Source organism: Electrona antarctica (assembly GCF_951216825.1).
Source record: "Electrona antarctica genome assembly, chromosome: 13".
Lineage (NCBI taxonomy): Eukaryota > Metazoa > Chordata > Actinopteri > Myctophiformes > Myctophidae > Electrona > Electrona antarctica.
This window is the reverse complement of record NC_136794.1, coordinates 37,454,967-37,466,187: the sequence shown is the minus strand read 5'-3', so window position 1 is coordinate 37,466,187 and position 11,221 is coordinate 37,454,967.

The following is an 11,221-nucleotide window of genomic DNA, read 5'->3' as shown; positions in this document are numbered from 1 at the left end:
CTGGCTGAATATATGTGATGTGATATCCACAACCACCAGTTCTGGCCTATGGAGAGAATTCTCATGGAAAAACATGATTAGGTTCTTCATTACACCGAAAATAAAAAGCCTACAGAGTGGGACACCGGAAGCAGGCAACTGTTGGAGAAAATGTAATAGTGCAATGGCTGACCACTTCCACGTATTCTGGGACTGCCCAATAATACAACGATTCTGGCTAGAGATAGTATCGGACATTAACACAATAATGGGTTTTGAGATTGAATTTGAATTTACAAAGGTTTACCTGTGTAACATACCAGAGGACCTTAATACCCCAGATAAATACCTTCTTAAAATATTGCTAGTGGCAGCAAAAAAGGCAATAACCAAGAAGTGGCTGGATAGAAGCCCGCCTAAGAAAGGAGAGTGGACAGCCATTGTACGAAACATATACGAAATGGAGGAACTTACTTTCGCAGTTAGGATATGTACAGAAAAGTTTCACAGATACTGGTTGAAATGGATATTATACATGGGAATAGACATTTTGTAAAGGATCTGTATGAATGAATAAGAGGTGAACACTGTCATTATTCTGTCATTAATGATGTCATTATTGTATCTGTTGTGCTCAAATTGTTGTTTTATTTTATTTTTTTGTCCACTGTTTACCCTTCGTTTCGTATTTTATTTTATTTTTAGGATTCTCTGTTTTCCCTCTGTTTTCTTTTTCACCTTCCGTCATTGTTTTTCATAATCTTGTACATTGATTTAATTTAAACAACCAAAAAGAATGGAATGCCGATGTATAGTTATCATGAACCCTGTAACTAGGAGCGAACTGACTAAAACGGACTGAAACTGCTCAAAGAGGGTTCCCCTACCCACCTGGAACTGTATGACCCGTAACACAATGAAAGTTGATAATAATGAATGTAACAAATGACTTGTAACAATTACAAAATGTACTGTGATGCCCGATGTGACCCGAAAATTCTGAATAAAAACAAAGTTAAAAAAATAAAAATAAAATGGCACCCTGTAGCATGCGCTCCGAGACTATGGACATTAGCCTGTCCCTTTCAGGGATTTTCACCTTTTTTTCAAATCCTCCGAAATCTTTAAAAATGGCACCCTGTAGCATGCGCTCTGAGACGATGTACTATAGCCTCTCGCTTTTCCGTGATTTTAACCTTTTTTCCAAATCTTCCGAAATCGTGAAAAATGGCACCCTATGTGCTCCGAGACCATGGACTATAGCCTGTCGCTATTCCGTGATTTTCACCTACTTTTCAAATCCTCCGAAATTGTGAAAAATGACACCATATAGCATGCGTTCCGAGACCGTGGACTAAAGCCTGTCGCTTTTCCGTGATTTTCACAATTTTTTCAAATCCTAAAATTTAAAAATGTTTTCATCTTCAAATATGCCTCCCCAGTGCTTCCCCAGTGTCCCCCCAGTGCCTCCCCAGTGTCAATAGTATGCCCCTTTTTCGTTATTTTTATCTTTTTTTCAAATCCTACAAAATCATGAAAAACAGCATGATGCGGTCCGAAACCATGGACTATAGTATGCCCGTTTTTCATGATTTTCATCTTTTTAGTATACTAGTAGTATAGTATACTAGAAGTATACTAAAAAGATGAAAATCTTTTTAGTATAGTAGTAGTACACTACTAGTAGTATACTAGTATACTAAAAAGATGAAAATCGTTGAACGATTTAAATCGTTGAACGATTTAAAACGATTGAATAGTACTACTAGTACTATACTAGTACTATCCTGGTAGTATACTGGTAGTAGTAGTAGTATACAACCAGTGTACCCCCGTGCCCCCCCAGTGTCCCCCCAGCCAGTTTCCCTCCAGTGACCCCCTAGTGTCCCCTGCAGTTTCCACCAAGCCAGTTTTCCCCCAGTGACCCCCCAGTGTCTCCCCATTGACTCCCCAGTGTCACCCCAGCCAGTTTCCCCCAGTGTCCCACCTGTGTCCTAGTGGTCGACACTGGGGGGGACACTATTATACTGGAAGTATAGGCCTACTGGTAGTGTACTGGTAGTATACAAAATCAGAATGTTTGAATGTTTGTAAACAAATGGGTATTTCCAGGGTAGAACTTTTAGAATGTCTGCGTTTCCACAATTTCCATAACACAATAAGCTGTAGGCCTTTATGTGTGTGTTTGTCATTTAAGATATTTAGGACAAAATACTAGGCCTATAACCTATTTCTAATAGTCAATAACAATATTGTCCTGTTCTTCCTGAAATAATGAGAATGAGCTTTATTATTGGTTAATATTAGAGAAAGCTCCAAATGTGTCCCTTATTTCTGGGTGTACATTTGTCACAATTAAAAATGTAACCAAATGGACCCATGTGGTTACATTTGTACACTCTCAATGACATTGCTGGCTTTTGCCTATCATAATTTGGCGTGCTGGTAAACTATGGCTGCTGTGGTGTTTCTTAAAGACTGTGTTTTGGAGACTGTGTTAATTGTGTTGGACAAACTATTGTACATTTTGATCTTTGGAGTTGTTTTGGTGCAGTAACAAAGCCGGCCACTTGGTGCCAATGTTGCTCTTTGGGAGAGTGACAGTGCTAAGCATAGTAGACAAAGTTGTCATGAAGCATGTGTAATTACCTGGTTGCCATTCGAAGCAATGTACTGTACTGTAGGCTACACAAGGCCGCTTTTACAGTTCACAGTCTTTTGCACGAGTGGCATTACCTCACAGTAATATTGTTATATTGTGTTTACTTACTGTATCAGTTGCCCTGTTTCCATTTCAAGTTGTCACTGCATGCATTTTAGGCTGGCAGCTGGCCTCAGGTTGGGCGGGGGTGGCTAGTCAATCACACACTTGCAGTTATGTGTCCATGAGAGTGAGGCATTTCAATAATGCTCCCCCAATATTGTGCTGTAGGTCTAAATTGCAAATGACTCCCAATGCTGTTGCTGAAAAAAGTGTTATCACCCAAAGGTGAACATACAGTATAGCCTATACTGTATGTCATCCACACTGCTCTATTTTTAAACAGTAGAATGATGCTATACGATAGTTTCAGTACAACACCTTTAGTTTCTCTATACTTAAACCGTAGAACACTGCATGCTACTTTCTCATCGGTAAAGCCAAGCACAGCTATAGGTAAAGCAAGTTCACCTGTGCAAGCCGTAAAACAAAACAAACAAAAAGTATCACAATGTTCCACTTACAGCTTCCACTGAAGAGGATTAGCATGCTCTCTCCCTCTCTTGCCTTCTTCACGCACGCACGCACGCACGCACGCACGCACGCACAGGAAGCATTGTGTTCTCCGCAGGGGGGTCAGATGGGGAGAATTAGAAGGGTCTATTTGGGGTCTTGAGAGTTGGGCGGTGGGGGAGGTCTTGTGGAGGATAACCCTTCTTAATCTGTGTGTGCGTTCGACGTCCAGGGAGGTAACATCTGAAAATCAATATTTCGTCTGGTTGTCAAAGCCCTCTCTGCAAGGCAACAGGTGTCCCGCTTCCCACTAGTGGGAGTGTGAGTGTGCTCATGTGTTCATGTGGAGTGAGAAGGAAAGAGGAAAGCCCCACTGCACGTCCCATTGGAAATTGTCGCTGTCGGGTAGAAACCGCTTATATCCATATTCTAAACTTTTGTGTTTTTTCATAACTTAAAGACCCCCCCGCCCCAAAAACAAAAATACAAACAAACAAATATGATCATCATTATGACGATACTAGGAGGAAGATTTATTTCAAAAAAAGTGTACAGAAAGTGTTAAAATGATGATTTTTATGTGGCCCCTCATTAAAGATGGAGTGCGGAAACAAAAATACACAGGAAAGACATATTGAATATTCTAACCACACCTGGGGGTCTATGTTAACTCCATAGACATCACTGCACTCCATATTTAAGTATAGTTCTTGCAGGAGCTCCCAGAAATTATAATTTGGGACCCCCCCCAGACAATCCATTTAATTAATGGGAGACCCTAAAAAAAACATGGTTGCGTTTAGTTTAGGGGTATCTCTAAATCTGAGATACCCCTGATAGACTATTGATTTTTTCTAGTCATCAGAATGTTTTTTGAGGAAGTTCACGCTGCATTATAATCTTTTACTCGTTTAAGAAAATGTGCTGTTAAACCTGTATTTCCAAGTGTGTGTGTGTGCGTGCGTGCGTGCGTGGTCCATGCTGTGACCGGTACATGTGAGTCACTCTCTGACTTCCAAATTGTTTCCATCTTGGCTCCTCAAAGTCCAAACCGTCACGAGCAATGTCTCTGTAGTCTGTACCTGACGCACAGCAAGCAATGTCTCTGTACCTGACGCACAGCGAGCAATGTCTCTGTACCTGACGCACAGCAAGCAATGTCTCTGTACCTGACGCACAGCGAGCGATGTCTCTGTACCTGACGCACAGCGAGCAATGTCTCTGTACCTGACGCACCGCAAACAATGTCTCTGTACCTGACGCACATGTAGCGAGCGATGTCTCTGTACCTGACGCACAGCAAGCAATGTCTCTGTACCTGACGCACAGCGAGCGATGTCTCTGTACCTGACGCACAGCGAGCAATGTCTCTGTACCTGACGCACAGCGAGCAATGTCTCTGTACCTGACGCACCGCAAGCAATGTCTCTGTACCTGACGCACCGCAAGCAATGTCTCTGTACCTGACGCACAGCGAGCGATGTCTCTGTACCTGACATACAGCGAGCGATGTCTCTGTACCTGACATACAGCGAGCGATGTGTCTGTACCTGACGCACAGCGAGCGATGTCTCTGTACCTGGCGCACAGCGAGCGATATCTCTGTACCTGACACACAGCGAGCGATGTCTCTGTACCTGACGCACAGTGAGCGATGTCTCTGTACCTGACGCACAGTGAGCGATGTCTCTGTACCTGATGCACAGCGAGCGATGTCTCTGTATACCTGACACACATGTAGTGAGCGATGTCTCTGTACTGACGCACATGTAGCGAGCGATGTCTCTGTACCTGACATACAGCGAGCGATGTCTCTATACCTGACATACAGCGAGCGAAGTCTCTGTACCTGACGCACAGCGAGCGATGTCTCTGTACCTGATGCACAGCGAGCGATGTCTCTGTATACCTGACACACATGTAGCGAGCGATGTCTCTGTACTGACGCACATGTAGCGAGCGATGTCTCTGTACCTGACGCACATGTAGCGAGCGATGTCTCTGTACCTGACGCACATGTAGCGAGCGATGTCTCTGTACCTGACGCACAGCGAGCGATGTCTCTGTACCTGACGCACAGCGAGCGATGTCTCTGTACCTGACCTCCCGTTTCGAATGGGATCAGTGTATTGAAACGGGGAAAATCAGGTGCAATCAGGCCTTTCAATAGACTGAGTAGACGTCTACCCGTCTACTCAGGTGCTCAGTAGGTTGATTCCTTCCGATTGTGTCGGTTGATCTGTGCAGTTTAATGCATCGCATGCAGCTACTGGAGCTCAGTAGGTGATCATTCCTTTCAATGCAGCCGTAACATCGAACATGCACTGCTCCCGTGCTTGCGGTTATGTTTAGGTTAGGATTAGAGATGCACTGCTCCCGTGCTTGCGGTTATGTTTAGGTTAGGATTAGAGATAGGGATAGTAATTTCGGAACAAGGAACCTTCTGACTAACGACACGGCACCGCTCCAGTAGCTGCATGCGATGCATTAAACTGCACAGATCAACCGACACAATCGGAAGGAATCAACCTACTGAGCACCTGAGTAGACGGGTAGACGTCTACTCAGTCTATTGAAAGGCCTGATTGCACCTGATTTTCCCCGTTTCAATACACTGATCCCATTCGAAACGGGTGACCTGACGCACAGCGAGCGATGTCTCTGTACCTGACGCACAGCGAGCGATGTCTCTGTACCTGACGCACAGCGAGCGATGTCTCTGTACCTGACGCACAACGAGCGATGTCACTGGGCCTGACACACGCAATCGTTTTTTTCTGTCGCTTGTAAATATTGGTGATTGCGGTTCTTGGGGGCTTGTTTATAAAGTGTATAGTTGCTTATTTGGGCTTGCTTCCTAAATGTTGTTTAAACCAGTGGGTCTCAAACATTTTCATGTCAAGCAAGGCCCCTCCCCCATCTACAATATTATGTGTCATGCAGGGCCCACGTTTTTCAAGATTACTTTGAAAATAGCAGATCTATACAAGCTCACGTGTTGCATCGCGACACTTTGTGAGTTTGTAGATCTGATATTTTCAAAAAGCCGCTGCCTGCATATAAACAAATACACGGCGCGGTGCCCTGTAGGCCAGCTGTAGGCAATCAGTGCTGCGGTGTCAAGCGGCACTTGCTTATTTCTCTCACAACATCTGGCAACACTGCCTTTGGGAAGTTATGAGAGAGAGAGAGAGAGAGAGCAGCCAGTCAATGTGTGCCATGGCCTGCATTTTTCTGCTCCCGTGATTTGTTGTTTCTGACTGCTTTCCATGAATAAGAGTGGCGCAACACAACACATCTGATAATTTGATAGCACAGCACCATGACAGACGCTCCAGTGTGCCGTGTCATTACCAGAGGTTTTGTTTTCTTCAAGTGGGAATTGCGTGCGTGCGTGTGTGTGTGTGTGCGTGCGTGCGTGCGTGCGTGCGTGCGTGCGTGCGTGCGTGCGTGCGTGTTGTTTGCTTTGTAAATTGGTTTAATTTGTAAAGCATATCAGGAGTCAGTGAGTCACCCATAAGGTTTAGAGAATTCGCACTGTCGAGACCGGTCAGCTCTCTGTGGCGTCGATTCAGAAAATAATTATATGCACGCTCTACTCTGCCCCCAGCAGTCCAAATATTATTAAATTAAATTTCAGAATGGTAGACCTGAGGCCTGAGGCCTACCATACCCTCAGGCCTGAGGCCTGATGCCTACCATTGCGTGGCACATCTATGCACGGAATGTCTATGTTCACAGGCTTCTGTGTGCGGCCTAGAGGGCATCTGAGCATGTGCTACACCATGCCTCTTACACCATGTGTCCTTTGGGAAACCGGGCTATTAACCATTTGATGCTTTAAGAAAAAAATCCTACAAAATCTGAACATAGTGCGAGTGTTGCCGATGAGGTCAAGGAAAACGTGTTTTAATGTAAATCGTACATGTAGACTATTTCAATGCTATTTCTTAATGCTCTTCCCATTTCAAAACACTCCTAACCTACAAAGCACTTAACAACCTGGCTCCCCCATACCTCTGTGATCTCCTCAAACGTCATGTCCCCTCCCGCTCCCTCAGGTCTGGTGATGCAAACCTCCTTGACGTCCCCAAGACCAAACTCCGTACGTGGGGCGACAGAGCTTTTGCCTTTGCTGCAGCACCAACCCTGTGAAATGCACTCCCTAAAGCGCTCAGAGATGCCTCCACCCTCCATACTTTCAAAACCGCCCTCAAAACCCACCTCTTCAATATTGCTTTCCCAAGCTAACTCTTTTCACTGTTTTAATGTTTTTATTCCTTAGATGTTAGTGTTTTCTTCTCTAATAAAGTTGTTTTTATTTGTTCTTGCTTCCTCTTGACCCCCATGTAAAGCGAGTTTGGGTACTCAGCAAAGCGCTATATAAGTTTGAGATATTATTATTTTTGAGTGGTGTAAACCACTCCTACAACTGGCTTTGTTAGTTTACGTGTCTGTCTGTCCGTCTGTCCGTCTGTCTGTTCGTACGAAAAAATTAGCATGGTGCATTGTGATTGGCCGGAATGAGACATTACGTCACTGACATTACGTCAGTGACCACAGCTGATCAGGCTATATAAGACCTTGCACCACTCAGTTCACACGGGTGTGATTTTATTATTAATATTATTAATATTATTATTATTACAGTATAGTAACAGTGCACTACGCATAGTGCACACTCGACTGAGTACACACAGTAAAGTAGACTCTTACGGGTTCCATTTGGTTTCATATATGCACATGCTTCAAGTGGCATAAAGTAACTAAGTACATTTACTCAAGACAGTACTGTAGGTCTACTTATTACAATGTTGAGGTGTACTTTACTGGACTATAGCACTTCTACTCCATACATATACTTTTACTCCAATACAATTATTTGAAAACTTTAGTTGCTTTGTAGATTTTGATTATTATTACAAAACATATATTAACCACTTCAGCCCTTCGGTAGGCCTAGATTTCGGCCATTTGAAAATAGCTGATCTACAAGCTCAAAATGCATCACATTGTAGATCTGCTATTTTCAAACGATTTTTATACATTTGAAAACTTGTGAACTGGGACTCCATTGTACTTTCAACTTTTATTTTTTATTTTAATTTAAATTCTGAATACCAGACTTTAATTGTATAACGGAGAGGCATCGACACTTTTACTCAAATACAAAGTGTGAGTGGTACTTCTTCCACCAGTGCACTCTTCAGAATCAAATAAACGCCGTGAATTGCCTGGGTGATTTTCGAGCGTGTCCTTTCTCTGGTCACTGAGGACAGGTCAAGCATGTGTCATTATAAATAGCCTAGGAATGACGGGGCAAAGGTTGGCCTTGAGCTGCGTCCCGGAGGACTGGGTCGGTGGGCGACGGGACAGATTGGGTGTCTCTTCCACTGGGCTCCTCCACACTCCCCCTGTCCAAATGAGGAGAGGAATGGGAGTTAGGGGCACCTGAGAGGCAAACACCTGCTAGGGCTGTCATGATTACACATTTAAATTCACAATTCATAATTGTTACAAAAATAATTGCGATACCAATATCAACCGATATCAACCACTATCAACCTAACCGCTATCAACTTAATTAACACATTTTGCCAAATTGTATTGTGATGCCCAGCTGGATGCATGACAATAAAATGCATTTTGGAGAAATTTGAATGCATTAAAAACCGATAAATGTTTTCCGAAAAATGCAAATATCGGGAGGCAGATAATATCGGACATCCCTAAAACCAACGCATTGGGACCCTAAAGGGTAGGAGCTATAAGACCTATAACATTACAAAATGGACACTGTGTGCAGTAGGGTGGGACGATATGGATATACCTAAATCTTACAAGATTTGTTGTGTCACAATCTGGCCAATAAACAACTTGTCTGCGGGTAGTGGGTACTACTAGTAGTCTAACTAATCAATCCATCACTAAAATATGTAGTGAAAATGTCATTGACAAGAAACAAATAAAACTAGTAGTGCCCCTCGGGGTACAGGTCTCCACCAGGATTGATATTTGGATCAAATCTGAAGGACTAATATTAGAAAAGTGTTGCACATAAGTGCGCCTCCTGGTGGTGCTCGAATTGAAAAATGCAGGCCAGACATTTTTCTTTGGCCTGTAGGGAGTGTGCAACTGTGCATACAATGTTTTACGCAGATCAGTGCAGTTACAGTATATGTAAAAATGCGACTCTGCCTGTTATAGCGCCACCATGAGGCTGATTTGAAAAATGTGAAGTAGCATTTCTTCCTTAGCCTAGTGGGAATATGCATGCACAGTTTCACCTGGCACAATCAGACAACTGCGTTGATGATTTGCGGCATTTTGTACAAAACGGGCCACTCCTGCACATTTTGGAAGCCAATCTTAGCCAATCAGGGTGGAATATGAGAAATAAAAAAACCCATCTTGATCACATGTGAACCGATTTGCGTGAGATTTGGATCAAATCTGAAGGAGTGTGTTTTGCATATTTAGGCCTCCTGGTGGCGCTATAAAGAGCAGATGTGAAAAATCCCGGGGATAGGTTTTTCCTTGGCCTCTAGGGAGTGTGCATACAAGGTTTTACACAGATTGGTGCAGTTACAGGTAAAAACTAACCTGACTCCGCCAGATGGGGCAGCAGAGAGTACACTGGGTTCGGGAACCCAGTGTACTCTCTGCGGCCCCATCTGGCGGAGTCAGGTTAGGTAAAAACACAAATCAGCCAGTAATAGTTTTCAAGTGGCATTTCCTATTAATTGTAAAGTTGGGCCCATTTTCTTTCATCAACGATATATCACGATATGTGTAACAGCGTATCGATTATTTATCGCGGGAGGAATAAGTATAGCGATATATCGCAATATCGATATATTGGCACACCCCTAGTGTGCAGCCACCTTCTTCAGCGTCTCTTGAAGACCACTGTTTAGTAGTTCTAACTAAGACACAAACACTGTTTGACTCAGGTCAGGTAAACAGTGTATAGTGTAGCTGTATTTGTTTTCCTTTAAAAGTAGAGTGGGCTGGGTGATCCATCCGCCTCCACACTGTCAGGGGTTTGATCCACAGCATTGACGGTTGCACTGAAGCGAGGCCGTGTGCACAGATGGATGTGACAGTTGTAACACGAGCCGGGGATTCAAACCTGCATAGCAGTGACTCTTAACTCCCTATAGCCTATGCTCTTTACAACGGGTGCATGTGTTTGCTTCCGACGTACTAACAGTCCGACAGGCATTATGTCCGACACCCTAACCTCACAGGGAAGCCACGGGTGAGTCTCAACCGGCCACACATGTTGGGAGCCACGGGTGAGTCTTACGCATGAGTCACCATTTGACTCTCATTGAAACCTTCTACCAGGAAATCACATTGATTGTAAATGACAGCTGCCATCAACTCCCACGTCTCTGAAATACCTTTATCTCGGCTTCTGTATCGTACCACTTAGGTAGCCGGATTAGGTATAACAACGTATTGTATAGGCTGCAACAAGTCTAAATGGGTTAAAAAGTAAGCAAAAACGGAAAATCGCTGGCAGGGGTGAATTATTTATTTATTTATGAATTTACCCCGGCAGGGAATGAGTTGAGGGGAATCTCTCACCATAAAAACGCACGGAGTGAGGTTCTCAAACCAAAGAAGCATGTACTCTTACCGGCTATACCGCACGTCAACGTTAAAGCAACATTGCAGCCTTGTGTGGATAATCTGTGCCGTGACTTTGGTTCTTATACTCTTATTTCACGCATGGCTGTATTAACCTGTCTTTAAAAGCTCCTCACATACACTGTCTCCAAATCCATTCCAGGGGCCCCAATCCCTTCCTACTGGCCTACCCCCACTCCATCTCCCCCTTAACCAATCAACACATCCTCGAGCCGCTGTAACAGATGGCCACAAGGGTCGTCGGGGGTTAGCCGGGGCTGCTGGAAGGGTGGGGGCCCTCGGCTGAGGTTAGGCCAGGGTAGGGTAGGGGCGGTGGTTTGGGGGAGTTGGAGTTGTTGTGACACGACCCGCCTGTCCTGTCAGGACGGGATG